Source organism: Equus asinus, chromosome 2 (assembly GCF_041296235.1).
Source record: "Equus asinus isolate D_3611 breed Donkey chromosome 2, EquAss-T2T_v2, whole genome shotgun sequence".
Taxonomy (NCBI): domain Eukaryota; kingdom Metazoa; phylum Chordata; class Mammalia; order Perissodactyla; family Equidae; genus Equus; species Equus asinus.
The window spans coordinates 40,102,384-40,118,721 of NC_091791.1; the positions used below are offsets into that span (position 1 = coordinate 40,102,384).

At 39.0% G+C, this 16,338-nt stretch overlaps 1 protein-coding gene across 8 annotated transcripts in view; it reads right to left on the reverse strand.

Moving 5' to 3' along the window:
* Positions 1-15,511, reverse strand: part of STAMBPL1 (STAM binding protein like 1) — a 46,954-nt gene extending 31,443 nt beyond the window's left edge. For 2 of the 8 annotated variants that reach the window (XR_011495002.1, XR_011495000.1), the window contains exon 1: positions 14,867-15,297. The gene's annotated coding sequence lies outside the window, so the exon portion shown is untranslated. Of the gene's footprint in view, positions 1-14,385; positions 14,527-14,866 lie in introns of those variants that run through there. The other 6 variants (XM_070487382.1, XM_070487386.1, XR_011495001.1 and 3 more) reach the window with 6 other exon arrangements.
* Positions 15,512-16,338: the final 827 nt, after the last annotated feature.

Below are 16,338 nucleotides of genomic sequence, written 5' to 3' on the forward strand. Positions count from 1 at the left end.
ATATAGCACAATGCTGGAGTCGGTACGCACTCCACAAATGATGGCTCCCATTATCTCCACTTTACAGATGAGGAAACTAGAGCCTAGAATATGTAGGTAGGTAATTTGAGCAAATGGTGAAGCAGGAACTCAAAACTGGGTGCATAGGATTCCAGAGTTCACCCTCGGTCACAGTGATACTGGTCTCTATCATCTAACAGTCAATGGGGAAATCAGAGGAAGGCCAAATCCTTGGGCCGTGGACAAGAATGACAGGATTTACTGCAGAAATAAAATTTCAGTTCAGCATTACAAATACCAGATTCACAATCTTCTCCCTGCCAAAGAAATAAAACAGCATTCACTCCCTTCACTTGTTTCTTAGGAAGAATGATTCAATGTCTGCAGACTGACCACCTGGAATATGTAGTTAAGAAATTCAAATGCATAATTATTCCACCAAGACACTGTTCAGTTCAAAATATTTGCAGGTTTTTATTAAAAAATCTAAATTGTGGTATTCAAAAGGCATTTCATATGCTCATAAACATGCTAATTTAGGATTCTGTTGTATTTACAACGAGATGATTCAACTAATATGCATCATAAAACATTTGGAAAATAAATTTGAGGTGTCAGGGAGAAATTCATATGTGTATATAATTATTTAGTCATTATAAATCCATATGAGCATGTTAATTTTGTTATCTTGCTGTTGAAATACTAAAATTTCCTGGAAATTATGCATTCTAAAAGATAAGCCACTCCTAAGCCACAAAATTCTAATGTATGTTGAAATGTTTTTATTGCAATTTGCTTTTAAGAAAATACTATCCAGAAGTTATCTAATTCAATGAAGCATAATGAGTCAGAAATAAATTTAAAAAATAATATCATTTTCTTTCTGCCAGTTGCCTGAAGCTCAGAGATGAGGTCAGTCCTTGGGCATTATAAATCAATTTTGCTTAATTTTCATGAATTTCCTAGGGATAGTACTTCAACAAAAATGAATTTAGTCCATCACTACTATTCAAAAGCAAAAGCTATCCTAGAATACATCTCATCAACTGCTTCTCCAATGTTCCCCAACTACAGGAATCTTAGCTTTCAATATCTTCCAGTAGACAGCTACAGTCACATTTTTGGTTTTGCAGTAGACAATCTCTTCAAAGCAGTGGACGAAAGCAAAATAGGCTGTGTCCTTCCATAACTTCCCCTGGCAGTCCATTTTGGAATGCTCAAAGAGCCCCTTCTACCGCCAAAGCTGTTAGCAAGTGTCCATCTGCTATTCCTCTTTGCCTACCACTCACTCCCTTCCTGTTTTCCTTCCCTGTAGCTGACATCCCTTTACTTTGTTGCAAAGTTCCTCGGAGTGTGGTTCCTGGGCCACCTGCACTGTAATCATTTGGTGGAGGAGGAAGGCGGTTGCTACAAGAAACAGATTTCTAGGCCCTACCAAGTCAGAATTTCTGGGAAGGGTGCCCCATGGATCTCTATTTTTATCAAGCAGCCCAGGAGATCTTTCTGTACCTTAAAACTTGACAGTCAGTGCATCAGAAAAAAACTGCTCTAAGATAGTTACAAATAACCCCCTAAACGCCTGGCCTTGATCAGCTGAATATTCCCTGAATATTTAGAATAAACTCCTGCCGTGGCCTCTATGAAGTAGAGGGTTTTCTTTCTTTCTTCCGTTTCCCTCACTCTGCAGCTCAACTATTAATTTTCCGTCTTTTCTCTTAAACCTTTATTCCACAGGACACATTTCTTTCATGGTTCAACTAAAGCTTAATCTGAGCTTTAGCTCTGTATCTTCAAACGTCCTCCATCCACTTCCACCAAGACATCCAACTGTGATTTCTCACTCAATATGTTCCAAGGCTAAATACATCTTTCCCACAAATGAGGCTAGCTCCAAATAAATTCATTCATTCATTTATTTATTCAATATTATTTACCACGCTCCTACTCTGTGCTAGGAGCTAGTGATGCAATGGTGTGCAAAGACACAGACAATATTGAGCTTATGAAACAACATTCTGCTAGGGGCAGGAGGTTGAGCAGAGAGGTTTAACGATACTCAACAATTATCTACACAATTACACCATTAAAACTGTGGTAACTGCCACAAAGATGAAACATAGGAAACAGACAGTTATGCATTTTTGGCAAAAATACCTCAGAAGCGATAGTGTGTCCTTCTCAGTGCATCAGGAGACACTGATTTGCACCATTATCGGTAATGGTAACTTTGATCACTTAAGTATGTCTCCAGGTTTCTCCTCTGTAAAGATACTACTTTTTCCTTTATAAATACAAAGTATCTTGTAGGGAGTTACTTTGAGAACACGCAAATATACTTTTGCCCACTAACTTTAGCATCCAAAGACGATTCTTGCCTGAAATAATTATTACTGTGATATTTGAAAATTATGAATTTTCTACTTTCATCCTTCCTTCTACATTTACTAGTTTAGTTGAAGTTTTTGAATGAAAGTTGTTTAACTTTTGCACAAAATTTTAGGCTGTCAAATGGATATATCTTTCACAATATCGGGGTTTTTCATAATTCTTTAGAAGTTCTTCAAACTCACTGATGAGAAAATTTTTAAGTATGTCCACCAATCTTTTATTACAGTAACTTTATGGTTAGATATTTTTGGATAAATACCTTTGATTTGTGTGGAATTTATTTGTAAGTAAGGAGTAAGACAAAGATACAGTTTCTCTTTACCACTAGGCAACATGGCCCTGAGCCTCCTCAACTAGGCTTAGCTTCCCTTCTAATTCTCAATTCTACTTAACAAGGTGATCTGCCCAAACCAGGCACTTAGGACATATTATTAAATTGAAATAGTCTTTGTCAATTATACCTCAATATAGCTAAAAAAAAAAAAAAGCCTCACAGTGATGGATAAAGTTACAGAGAGAAAGAGAAGAGGAATTGGCAACCCAGAAAGGAGGCAGGCATGCAATTGTGGATGAAGTACCCCAGGTCTGGACTGAGAGCAGTAAAAAAAATGGAGAGGATAAACAGTCACTGGGGGAGATTTTGAGGAAAAAACATAGAACTTGGAAGTTCAGTGGACATATTGGGATACAGGAGCATAAGCAGGCAAAGATATTGTAAATGTTGGTATCTAAGGGCATGGAGATGGCGATGCTTCTGACTTCAAAAGAGAAAACTTCTCCATTTCAATGAATGGTACCAACATTCAATCAACTACACAAAACCTGGCAAATCCTGGAAATAGCCACACTGGATTGGGTCCCTCCCTCAACTCCAGATCCATTCTACCACTTACATCTGCAAATTCATCCTCCAAAATCTCTCTCAAATCTGCATTTTCTCACCATCTTTCCTCACAGCACTCTAATCTCTGCCACCCCTTTTTCTGTCTGTATTGCTGAAATAGCCTTTTAATTGGTCTATTTGTTTTCATCATGCTCCCCTTTGATTAATTCTATACACAACAGGTATGTCATTCAGATACCGTCATTCCTTCACTTAAAACCCTTTAATAGCCTTCCATCACTATTAATATCACATACCCTTAATAGGTCCCACAAAGCCGGGTCTGACCCAGCTGCCAACTCACCAGACTTCTTTCGCACCCCCTCCTCCACACACTGGCATCTTTCAGCTGCAGAGATGCACTATGCAAGGTCTATGTAAATGTGCCCCACTCTCATTTCACACTTCCACTACTTCTGCATCTTTCCAGTGTTAGTTTAAGCATCTCTCCTTCAAACAAAATATTTTTGACCACTTCCAGACTAAGTCACACTCTTAATTATATACTCATGAAGAAACATCAGATGTACCCAAATTGAGGTATTTTCTACAAAACAACTGGCCAGTGCTCTTAAAAAATGTCAAGATGATGAAAGACTGAGGAATTGTTTCAGAGTAAAAGAGACTAAGGAGACATGACAACTAAAAGCAATGTGTGATCCTGGGTGGGATCCTGGACCAGAAGAAGGACATCGGTGGAGGTGATTAAAATCTGTAGTTAAAACAAGAGTACTATAACAGTGTTAAGTTCCTGATTTTGATAACTACTGTGATTATGTAAGGTGCTAATACTTGGGAAAAATGGGTAAAGGATATATAGAAATTCTATATACTGCTTTTGCAACTTTTTGGAAGTTTGAAATTATTTTAAAATAAAATATTTTTTAAAAAGTTCAATGACTACCTTAAAAATCCCTTCAACAAGTAAAAGGACAATAAAAGGAAAAAAAAAAATTGCATCACTTGCGACAGCTATAATATTTATTATTTTTACACTATAGGGAGCATTTGCAGAACAGAAAGAAAGAGATAAAGGGTTGAATAAAAATGGACAAATGGAATGAACAAGTCATAAGAGAAATATAAAAGGGTAGTAAAGTGAAAAATGTTTAATCTCATCAGTAATTAACAAACTATGAATTTGAACAGGGTATTTTTTCATTTATTGGATTTATAAAATTTACATGATTGATCATACTCAATATTAATGAGGATTGGAAGAAAAACTGGCAAGTTTTTTTTATAATATTCATTCCTGTTGACCAAGCAATTCCAAGATTTCCCCATAGACTTTCCTGGCCAAATAATACATACACACAGTCACTGCAGTATGGTTTAAAAGTATTAAAATTTTGGAAACAAAAATAAATAGCCATCAAGAGGGAATTACTTAAAATAAAGAATCTCCTATATATAAAAAACCCTAAGAAATCCACCAGAAAACTATTAGAAATAACAACTACAGCAAAGTTTCAGGGTACAAAACCAACATACAAAAATCAGTTGCATTTCTATACACTACTAACAAACTAGCAAAAAGAGCACTCAAGAATATAATCCCATTTACAATCACAACAAAAAGATTAAAATATCTAAGAATAAATTTAATCGAAGAGGTGAAAGACCTATCTACTGAAAACTATGACGTTATTGAAAGAAACTGAAGAAGACATAAAGTTATGGAAAGATATTCCATGCTCATGGATTGGAAGAATAAGCATAGATAAAATGTCCATATTACCTATTGCAATCTACAAATTCAATGCAATCCCAATCAGAATCCCAATGACATTCTTCACAGAAATAGAACAAAGAATCCCCTATATGGAACAACAAAAGACCCCGAATAGCCAAAGCAATCCTGAGAAAAAAAGAACAAAGCTGGAGGTATCACACTCCCTAACTTCAAAATATATTACAAAGCTATAGTAATCAAAACAGCATGGTACTTGCAGAAAAACAGACACACAGATCACTGGAACAGAATTCAGAGCCCAGAAATAAAACCACACATCTATGGACAGCTAATCTTTGACAAAGGAACCAAGAACACACAATGGAGAAAGGAAATTCTCTTTAATACGTGGCGTTGGGAAAACTGGACAGCCACATGCAAAAGTGTGAAAGTAGACCATTATCTTACACCATACAGAAAAATCAACTCAAAATGGATTAAGGACTTGAATGTAAGACCTGAAACCATAAAATTCCTAGAAGATGGGTCAGCCCAGGTAGCCTACTGGTTAAGTTCAGCACACCGCGTTTCAGCCACCTGGGTTTAGTTCTTGGATGTGGAACTACACTGCTCTGTTAGTGGCCATGATGTGCTGGCAGCCCGCATACTAAAAAATAGAGGAAGACTAGCATGAGTGTGGGCTCAAAGCAAATCTTCCTCAGCAAAAAAGAAAAACTCCTTGAAGAAAATATAGGCAGTATACTCTTTGACACTGGTCTTAGCAGTATTTTTTTGAATACCACGTCACTCAGACAAGGGAAACAAAAGAAAAAATAAACAAGTGGGACTACATTAGACTAAAAACCTTCTGCAAGGCAATGGAAATCATCAACAAAATGAAAAGACAACCCACAAACTGGGAGAAAATATTTGCAAATCATATATCTGACAAGGGGTTAATTTCTAAAATATATAAAGAACTCATACAATTCAACAACAAAAAAATGAACAACTATATCAAAAAATGGGCAGAGGATATGAACAGACATCTTTCCAAAGAAGAAATACAAATGGCTAACAGGCACATGGAAAGATGTTCAACACCACTAATTATTAGGACAATGCAAATCAAAATTACAATGAGATATCACCTTACACCTGTCAGAATGAATATAAATAACAAGAAAAGAAATACATGTAGGAGAGGATGTGGAGAAAAGGAAACCCTCATACACAGCTGGGGGGAATGCAAACTGGTATGGCCACTATGGAAAACAGTATGGAAATTTCTCAAAAATTAAAAATAGAAATACCATACAATCCAGCAATCCCACTATTGGGTATTTATCCAAAGAACATGAAATCAACAATTCAAAGAGATTCATTGCAGTGTTATTCACAATAGCCAAGACATGAAAGCAACCCAAGTGTCCATCTACAGATGAATGGATAAAGAAGATGTAGTGTGTGTGTATATATATATATGTGTGTATATATATATATATATACACACACACTGGAATACTACTCAGCCATAAAAAAGATAAAATTGTGTCTTTTGTGACAGCATGGATGGACCTTAAGGGTATTATACTTGGCGAAGTAAGTCAGATAGAGAAAGACAAACACCGTATGATTTCACTCACATGCGGAAGATAAATAAACACACATATAGGGAGAACTGATTAGTGGTTACCAGAGGGGAAGTGGGTAGGGGAGGGCAAAAGGGGTAGAGGGGCACATGTGTATGTTGATGGATAAAATCTAGACTTTTGGCGGTAAACACGATATAGTCTATACATAAACTGATATATAATAATGTACCCCTGAAACTTACACAACGTTATAAGCCAATATGCCCTCAATAAAATAATTAAAAAATAAATTGCATAAATAAAATCAAACAAAGAATCTCTATAGTGGATGAAGCCATTAGAAAGGACTTACATCTATATATACTGCACCAGGAAGTTGTTCAAGTTACAGCATTAAATCAAAAAAAAGCAAGTTGCAGAATAACATATGAAGTATGACTCCATCCTTGTAATACCAATACAAATGGATTTAATGCATATTGACATTTGCACGAAAAACATCTGAAAAACATACACTGAATTTTTCCCAGCGGTTCTCTCAAGGATGGAGTCATGAAGGATTTCACATTCAATTCATTCCTTTCTGTACAATTCATTACAAGTATGTATCATTTCATAATCATATAAATTATACTTTTTTCAAGCCTATAAGTTTTGAGTAGGTAGTTCCAGAGTTGAATCTTAGCCCTGATAGTTTCCAGATGTGTGAATTTTGATAAATTACTCAGTCTGTTTCTCCGGTCTAAAGTGAGAATAATTGTGCTCTCCTTGCCTCACAATAACATGAAGGAAGTGGTAGTTGTCGTAGTTATTCAAGGGCTTTCTAAACCCAGAGGGGCTGGTCTAGTCTGATGGCTGAGCTGGGTAGCCTTAGTGTTACACACTATGACATGCAGTTGCTGGAAAGAGCAATTTTCTGGCTACAGACCTTCAGGATCTACAGACCTTCAGGAACACAGAGCCAGAGAACTCTACTGCATAACCCTTTCAAAGTCAGCCCAGCCAAATTCAAGGTCCCAAGGGCTCACTCTTGCTCCCTTCTGCCTTTATGGTGACAAACCAGTCAGCTTCACCCACCTGTTCCTTAATCCTCTGTTCTGGACCAGGTACAGTGCGGCCCTAGCTCGGGTCCCTGCATCAGGTTAGTTAGTCCCCTTCTCACAAATGCACACTGGTAACCTAGTGCCTACCAGAAGAAGTCTAAACACCCCTGCCACAGCCCTCCAGCGCCCGAGGTCCGCCCGCTTTTCCCTTCTCCTGCATTGTTAAACTTTGTTTCCCACTGCTTCCCAACATGTTTTCCTCCACTCCCCTTTGATCAAACCCTCTCTGCCCTACCCCAACATCTGCCATTCAGAAGGATGAGTGACATTCTCTCTCAAATTCTTGCCAACCCTGTGGTTTTCTGATTCCACCCGAAAACAAGCATTAATAAGAAAATGAAACACAGTATCGAGTGCCATTATAAAAACTCCAAGGCAGCCTTGATGTATATGTTATTACATGAAAATGTCTATGGAAATCAGGAGGAAAAAACATACAAAACTTAAAAATAGAAGCATGGATCTAAATATAGCATTAGACTTAGCTCTTAAATAGGTTTTTCTGAGTATGGTTTATTGACCACCTGCATCGGAATCCCCCGGGGAAGATATTAAAATGAAGGCTTGTGGGCCCTACCCAAACCTGCTGAATAATAATGGATGGGGGTGGGATGGAGGACATTTTGGCTTTTTGAGACTATTTTGAGAAGCACTGCCCTCATTACCTTTCTACATCTTTCAATAATATTATAGTTGACAAAAGAAAAATAACCTTTATCCATAGAATGTGATGGTCATTGACATTTCTTTCAAAGTCTATATTTTAATTCCTTGAATTTTTCATTAATTAGAAAAACAAAGTTCCACACCCACTAATAATTCCAAGTGATTTGGGTTGGGTTTTTTTTTTTTTCTCTTAAAGTACTATATTGATTTAGTAAGCAGTTTCTCTGTTCTGTTGAACAAAAACAGAAACATAAGAAGGGCTTATTCCAGGCCTCTCCTTTCTAATATCATTCCATCCACCATCTCCATTTGTTGCCCCTGTTAAAGAAAACTTATCTTGTGGAACAGTTCATAAACCAACCTTTCAAGGACAAAACAGATTAGAAAAAGAACTAGAGTCATCCACCAGAAGACTGAAGCATGAGCCCACAGGCATAAAGGCCTGTCTCTATTTCTTCTCGGTGGTTGAAATGCACATTTCCAGTGTTAAAAGTTATGGCTCTAGCAGCAGGATAAACAAAATCACACAGTCCTTAGATGAGCTGAAGTTCTGATTACAGTTTTCTTTCCACCTTTAATTAAAAAGTACACAGTTGACTGGTGCCCCAGCCATTCAAGTCTGAAATGTAACAGTCTGAAAAGGGACCACACTGGAGTTTCTCTCTGAGTACAGGCAAAGGCAAAACAGCAGGCAGTGTCCACCAGAGTCAGACAGGGTTAAAAATGAGTCATCACTGGCCTCTTCTTTCCAAGTTAACCCAGAGAGTCATCAAGTCAAACAAGCAAAATGAATAACTCGTGATGGGTCCCTGCACGTCATCTCTTGTATGAGCCCATGGTGAATCTTTGGTTCACTTACTGTGTTACCACTGAAACATAAGCATAGCAAAAGTTTAAAAAACAAAACACCAAATTCACCAAACTCAAATTCTTTCATCTTCAATCAAGTTTGAACTCATAAAATTTAAAAGCAGTTCCTTCAAAAGGAACTGAACTTTAGTTAAATAATAATGCATAACTTACACAAAAGTATAAATCAAAGGATGCAGTCTAATATTTTTAAAGACGAGATTTTAAAAATTTTCCTCAACTAAACAGTACCCAAGAACTTTACACAAGACCAAGAAAAGCTTTTGCCTCCTTAGAAAAAACAACACTAGTTACAGATTTCTGAAAGTTATTTATGAGAACAAAGAATTATAAGGGCTAACCTAACGTTAAAATATTGAAATCAGTGATGACATATTCCATCCTAAAGAAGCTCTGGAAGAATTAAGAATTTTTGATTCTTTGTTGCTATAGCAATCTTCCTACCTATAATTAAAATGCGGCCTCTTATAATTAGACATAATTACTTCAACAAGTCGAAAAATAGCTAAAATTTACTCTGCTGTTACTCTATAAAATAATCTAACAAAAATGGTTAGGAAACATCATCCTAACTCCACCAGGGCTCAGGAATGGGCGATATATGAGACTCTGGTTGTGTGAAGAAGGGTGGTTAGCATAGAAGATTTTCAGAATACTAATATCTGCCCAATAATATAATGAGTACATATACTCATTTGTAACATCTCTCCTTATACCCAGTGATTCTTTATATACAATGTAAATGTCTCCCTAATATAAGGTATTATATAGTATATATATACACATTATAATGTATATAATGCATATGTCGTATGATATATATACTATGTACATTGTCTAAAATGCATATAATATATATTATATAATTATGTAATATTACATTATACATTATATGTATGCTGTATATGTTATACATTATATTAGGGAGACATAGCCTACCTGGCTCCAGGAAAGAATCACCGGGTATAAGGAGAGATGTTATAAATGAATATGTATTACATTTGTCAACTGTTAGACAAAAACAAAAAGTAATCAATGTTTTTTTTGTTGAGCAAGATTAGCCCTGAGCTAACAACTGCCACCAATCCTCCTCCTTTTGCTGAGGAAGACTGGCCCTGAGCTAAAATCCATGCCCATCTTCCTCTATTTCATACGTGGGACACCTGCCACAGCATGGCTTGATAAGCGGTGCCTAGGTCTGCACCTGGGATCCGGGCTGGTGAAGCTCAGGCCACTGAAGTGGAACTTGAGAACTTAACTGCTGCACCGCTGGGCCGGCCCCCAAAATAATCAACTTTTAAAGCATATGTGAAACACAAATTGGAACACTTCTTAATAAAGAACTTAATGAAAAATGCCATTTATAAGATACCGAAACATCAAGGAAAAACAGCAAAAATTTTGCACAACAATCTGGGTACTAATTCTTTACTGAAGACGGCAAATTCTACATTGGAAATTATTGGAGCACTGGATCTCCAGGAGGACAAGCCCCAACTTTTCTTGCTCCAACCAGTATCCCCAGCACCTGGCATGCAGTACGGGAGACAGTGATAAATACAAGTTAGGACAGCAGGCATTGGAGTCAGTTGTCTCAGTTTGACTCCCAGCTCTATTACCTACCAGCCTATGATACTAAGCAATTTACCTAGCCTCTTTGTGCCTCAATTTTTTAATCTGCAAAACAGTACCTATTGCATAAGATTGTTTTATGAATTAACAATAACAATAACAACACATACAGTACTTAACTTTGTGCCAGACACTTCTAAGCACTCATTTATACTTATTTATTTAATCCTCCCCAAATCTTATGAAATAGAAACTAATATCCCAATTGAAAGATGAAGAAACTGAGGCTCAGAGAAGTTAGTAACTTGTCCAAGGACACACAACCAGTAAATGGCAAAAAGAATTCATGTTCCTAACCACTCCATCATCCTTGACATAACATGTGTTAAAGATTAGTACAGTGCCTGGAATCTAGCACAAGATCAATAACTAATGTTTATTAACAAATATTTGTCAAATGTGTGCAAGATTCTGAGGTTACGCCAGGGCTCAGCAGGAAACAATGCTGTGAGCAACTGATGATGTGCCCCATGGATGTGGAATGTGTGGGTGATCACGCTTGGTCCATGGGTTTACTATCCCTCTTTCACATGAAACAAAGAATCCTAATGTCTGACTGCCTGAAGTTTTCCTGCCTCCACCTCAGTGCGCTTGGATCTTATGTCAGGCTGTCATTAGCTCACACCAGATTACCGCCTTCACTCTGCTAATCCACTCCCCATCCAACCGCCAAAACACTCCTCCGAAAAGATGCTTTCATCACTTCCTCCTTTCAAGGAACCTGCCTTGAATTGGCTACCTCATCAAATCAAAATGCCACCCTCTGGCTTTCAAGGGCGGTAATAAGACATGGAAGGAACATGGCTTTAACTCTAGTTCAAGTGCTTAAGTGCCTACTTATCAAATAAACACTTGATAAGAATGGCCATGGTTCATTACACAGAGAATAGCAGTGTTAGTGTTACTTCAAAACAGTAACAAGCAATTTTTTATTTTATGTTCTTATTTTGGACATAGTCCAATAGAAAAAAATTTTAAATGCTTAAGGATCTCATTTGATTTTTATTCAGAGTGAAACAAGCTTGATTGGAGGAGATAAAGAAAATGTGAATTATTAATAGGCACTATAATATTAATATCCAGGCAAATTCCAGACAGCTTTCTAACCTTTCATCCTGAAATTAGACCATGAATCATAGACTAAACCTCTAATGACTGGGGATGAAGTCAGAACTATTAAAAAAAAAAAAGGAAGGCATAACATCCTTAATATTCAAGATCATACCATGCACCTATTTCTAAGAGTACCTTGAAAAGTTAACTAGAGCAAATCAAAACATGTGAATTACTGGTGCTGATATCAAGAGAATGCTTTTAATAAACACAGTTACTAAGTAACCACAGTCTGAATTAATGCCTCTAAGCCAATCGCATCAAGGGACAAACACAACATGGATTTAATTTAAAATTTAGAAAGAAAATCAAGTAACGTATGCTTTGAAGACTTAGCAATTTGCCAGATGTTTAATTGGCTTTTCCCCTTAGCATGAGGAGATGTAGGATTGTACTAGAAGTTCATCTGATTTGCTTAGAAATGCAAATAACTTCTGACAAAAGGTACATCCAGATGTAGCTACATCCAGATTATTCCTTAGTTGAACATTCTGATGTCAACTCAGGATTTCTGAATGCACATTCACACATCCAATCGGACAATCCACATGTTCAGAGAGCAGGAATAAGCAAGTCCACAGGTCCCAATTCAGTGTTTTTTGTTTGTTTTTGTTTTGTTTGGGAGGGATTGCCATTGTTCCTTCAGTTGAAGAAGCTGGTCTTCTTATCTGAATATATCAACCAGGCTTCAATTTGATGAAATGTTTGGTGATTCATGTAAAGTCATAGTTAAAAAAAAATCAATAGTAGGGAAGGTAATGTAGTTAGGTTGGGAAAATTAAGACATTCTAGAATTGTTAGTCATTTAACAAATATTTATTGGGCGGCTGCGATCCATTAGTTCTAAAGGACAGAAAGCTTATTCTAATATTTTCAGTGATGACCAGGAGTCATTTCTCCTTGTTTCAACTGAAGTTACTTATAAATCTTTAACAGGGTCAAGAAAAAACACCAGCCTTAGACAGAATCACAAATCCAGTGGTTTAAAAAGTGTATAATTGGTAAATCCATCCTCCAGGAAGGCACGTAGCATTTCCTGGGCAGCATCCACATATTTTTTCTACCCCTCATATTTTGAGCAAGAATTATCAAGCTTTTCTTCTCTGCAAAATGTAACCTCACTCCCTGGAGTGTAGCTGTAAGAAGGCTTGGAAAGAGTCCTTGAAGGAGGTATATGATCAAATTGTGTTTAGTTAAGTCCTCTGTGCTGAAAGTAAAAAAGAGGTAACTATTATTGATAATTCTTTATTTTTATCAGTCCTTCTCAGGAGCCAACCCCAGAGACACTCCCCTCTCCAGGAGCAAATCTCTCTGCTGACGACACCCTTGGGACAATGGTCCTCTCATTTCTCCCTCCAAACCTCTCACTGGCAATGAGTCCTATGAAATAGGGCAAAAGTAGGCAAGCAAAGAAAGGCCCCCTCTGCCTGATCACTTAAATGGTGCTATTTTACAAAAGAGTGTAAGAAAACAAGTTTCTTCTTAAAATTCCCAAGAACCAGTTGATACATAAATTACAGTTTAAGTATATTCAAAAGCAGATTCCCAAGAGGCAAAGAATTTGCCATATACACGCTTGAACAGAAAACAAGCAGCCAGTTCATTTTCCAGGGAGATCCCAATCACACATCATGCCTTTGAATGAAGATGCGGGAACGGAGCAAATGGTAAACAAGAGGAGCCTATTTCTCGAAGACATTAACTTGCATGAAAAACAACCATAGATATTTACAGTGTAGCTACAAAATGCCAACATGATAGTTGCAGAGCACATTTTGAAGTTCGATTTACCATCCATCTCACAAACATAAGATTGCCAATTGGATAAGGGCTGGAAAAAAACAGAACACAGTGGCTTAACCTCTGGGGAACCAACCATAGAAAACTTCTCCCCAAAACTTGAAAGAGGAAATCAAACATTCAGGAGTAATTTATCTACCGGAACAAATTTGCCATACTGACCTTGACAGGGCCTTCAATCATGAGATCATAAATCAGCATCCCAGTGATTTCCATGATAATTTTGGAAACTCCTTCAAACCTAGGACTTCATTTTATTCTCAGTGATTAGTAGGATGATTAGAAAACAGTGCACTCGCTAGAGCTTACTTTGAAAGATGTCTGTTTTACTTACTACCAAAAGCTAATTTCCAGAAAGCCACCCCCACCCCCAGGCCATCCAAACACACAAGATTTTTTCCAATCCTCTAGATCAGGTTCTGTTTCCTGAATTATTTATCACTCATGTAATTTTTTTTTTTTTAATTTTAGCAATTATAGCACTTTAGGCTCGTGGCTATCAGAAGGGTGGGCTGTTTTAGAGAGTTCTGGAAAATTGTTTTAGTGACATTTCACTTTGTGAATTTCATTAAAGCCTTTCGGCTCGGACCTAAATTATTCAGGTGAGGGAAAATGTCTTAAGAGTCGCTCAAAAAAAGTATACATAAAAGTAAACATCACCTAGAAAGGCGTGCCACACGTCCTGCAGGTGTAAAGGTCTATTTTTCCAATCCTCGGCCCTCTCTTCCTCACATCACGCACTCTCAGCCAGTGTATGACCTCTCTCAATGCCAGCACCATCTCCCAGGCTGCATCCCAAGTCTGAACCAGAAACACACGCGTATAGGTCACTGCCAGAGTCCCGCCTGGCCCCTAGGAGCGACAGCTTCCTGCCTTCCCCACAGAGGTGAAACTAACCCCTTAGGGTCTGGCTGCCGGGCGCACAGCAGCAGCGCAGGCGGCGGAAGCCGATCGTAGGACTTGCAGGAAGGAAGTGAGCAGCCAGCAAAGCGCATTTTCTAACCGCAGAGCAAGCCCGGGACTGGACGTCGCCAGGGGAAGAGGGGCCGGCACGCGCCAGGCCACCAGACACACGCACCCGGCGTGCACACTCGCCTGTGCGGGGACGCGCTCACACTCGCGCGCGCGCGCGCCTACTCACCAGCAACCTCTAATGTCCGGAGCCCGCGTGGGACGGCGATTGCAGCGGCTGTCCCCGCGCCTGCCGTGTGTCCTTGGCATCCGTTTGGCAGCTGCAGCCTGGGCCGCGGTGGCTAGAAGGCACTGCAGCCGGGTGATATGGCACCCAACCGCGAGGCGCCGGGTCGCTTGCCCCAGCCGTGCCTCCTCCGCTTCCCCTCTGCAGACCGATGGAGCTTTGCTAGTTACAGTTGCTCGGGCTCTGGTGCGTTGTTCTCCTCCTCGTCCTCCTCCCCTTCGTGGCCGTGGCTCCTCAGCGCCGGGGGCGAACAGCTCCCTCGAAAACCCACACGCAGGCCGGTCGATCACAAGCCTGCAGCAGCCGTCCCTGCTGCCGCCGCTGCAGGAAAAGAAACTGTCACTGCGATGGTCCCGGCCTCCCCTGCCCCGGCCCCTAGGTGCCGCCTCCGCTTCTGCCTCCGCCCCCTTCTCCGCGGCTGCGGCCTCCCGCTTTCCGCGGAAAAAGCTCGCAGGTGGAAGCAGGTCACTGCGGCTGGCCTAGAGCGAGAGTAAAACCAAGTGCGACTTTCTCATGTGAAACCCTGCACGTCCACTCCTCAGCCCAGAACCACCCGGAGTCTCATTTTGCTCCACCATCAATTTCATCGAGGTGGACCGGAGTGGATGCCTTTTAAGACTGAAGTGCACGCATGCCGTGATGCAGCTGGGTTTGACGGTGAAACTCGCTTTGGAGTTGCAGGAAGGATAAGGTTTTGGTGAAAATCCGCTTTATCCTTCATATTAGGAATTCTACCTTGAAATTTATTTATAACCTGCCCCCACCATGAAACACTTTAGTGTACTCGGGTAATGCAAACTGTTATGATATCTGCTGGATATTATATTATTCTCATGTGCCATGTTTTCAGTATGGTTCTGGCACTGTGCCGGGCACTCAATACATGAAATCTTATTTCATACTCTCCACAGCCATATAAAAGGTATTCTTATTTTTCCCATGACTGAAACACAGAGAAGTAAAGTAATTTGTCCCAGGTTACCCACCCAGAAAGTAGTAAAAATTAAGATTTAAATTCTGATATAACACCAAAAATGATTTCTATTGGCTGGGCAGATTGTATTAATTAATAAACATTTTGCAAACACTGCTCCTTCTAGATGAAACACAGGCACTTTCCCACTTTTCTTGAGTTTGGTTCAGAGGTTTCTTCCAAGTGAGAGAAGTGACTGCAGAGACGGGTAGTGGAACATCAGCTTTTCTTAATCTGCTTCTCCCTAGGAGACAGGCTTCTAGCCCTGGCTCTGCCACCAACTGAGCTGTTTGGAGTCAGGCATTTCATCTTCTTAGGCCTCATCTCAGCATTGGTTTTTAAAATGAAGAGATTTGACTATTAGAGGCAGCCTGCAGCCTTGATTTTTAAGAAGCGATGGTGTCATTGTTTTTCTATTTTTGAATTTGGTTCCAAATTTTAA